Raw genomic sequence first — 1560 nt, forward strand, 5'->3', positions numbered from 1 at the left:
GTGTAAATGGTGGTGGTCTAGCATAATAATAATAATAATATTTATTATTATTATTATTATTATTATTATTATTAATATTAATGTCTTTATTATTATTATTGGTGTCTTTATTAATATTATTTATATTATATTTATTTATATATTTATTATTTATATATATATATTTATTATTATATAAATAATATCTTTTAGGTATTTTTCCCTTATTATATCTTATACATAGACCAATAAGACGATGTAATAAATTACCAATTAAATTAACTAAATCATGATTATGTACAGCAGCAACAGCAGCAAAAGATAACTTTATATCATTTATTCCTCCTCCTCCTCCTCCTCCTCCTTCTCCTTCTCCTCCTCCTGTCCCTCCTGTTCCTCCTGTTGTTGTTGTTGTTGTTGTTGTTTCTTTTAATAGATAATATCTTATACTATCTACCCTATTACTAAATATTTCCCTATATAAATTACGATTACCTGTCTCCTCCTCCTCCTCTTCTCCTCCTTCTCCTCCTCCTTGTTCTTTTTCCTTATTACCTATCTCCTTTTCTTTATCTAATCCCTTACCACTACATATATCATTATGTATATATTTTTCTCCTTTTTTATTATAATGATTAATTAATAGTTCCTTTTCTTGTTTTTGTTCCTCTTGTTTATTATTATTAAATAAATATAAAGGATTAATAACATTACCTAAACTTTTACTCATTTTATCTCCTTTATAAGATAATATAAATGAATGATTAAATATAACTTTAGGTAAATTAATATTTAATGAAAATAATAAACAAATCCAAATAACAGAATGGAACCAATTTATATCTTTACCTATAATATGGTAACAAGAGGAGAGAGCATCAGGAGGTATACAAAAATCTTTTCTCTCTTCTTCTTCTTCTTCTTCCTCTTCTTGTTCTTCTTCCTCCTCCTCTTGTTGTTCTTCTTCTTTTGATGGGGGAGGTGGTGGTGGATATGTCCATAATGGACAACGTGATGGAGAAAATGGAGATAATGCTGTATACATATATATATATATAACCCTAAACCCTAAACACTAAACACTAAACACTAAACACTATGAATTTATTTATATGTTATATTATATATATACCAATATATATATTATATTATTATTAATAATACTAATGGTTATATCATATATTTATCTCTTATATATATAAAGTTATGTATATATACATATATATAAATCAACAGGAAAAACATCAACAACAACAGCAGCAACAACAGCAGCAACAGCAGCAACAGCAGCAACAACAGCAGCAACAACAGCAGCAACAACAGGAGAAGGAGATAGTTACCTGTTAAATAGTTAAGTAAGGCATCAAACCATACATACATAACATGTTGTGGATTATTAGGTACAGATATACCCCAATTAAATGATGTCCTTGAGCAACATAAATCTTGTAATGGTTCTTCTAATCTTTTTAATATTTCTTTCCTTTTCTCTTTAGGTAATATACAATTAGGGTTTGCATTTATATGATCTATTAATTTCTTTTGGTACCTATTATAACATATATATATATATATATATAT

Source organism: Eimeria maxima, genomic scaffold, assembly GCF_000499605.1.
Source record: "Eimeria maxima Weybridge genomic scaffold, Emw_scaff332, whole genome shotgun sequence".
Classification (NCBI taxonomy): Eukaryota; Apicomplexa; class Conoidasida; order Eucoccidiorida; family Eimeriidae; genus Eimeria; species Eimeria maxima.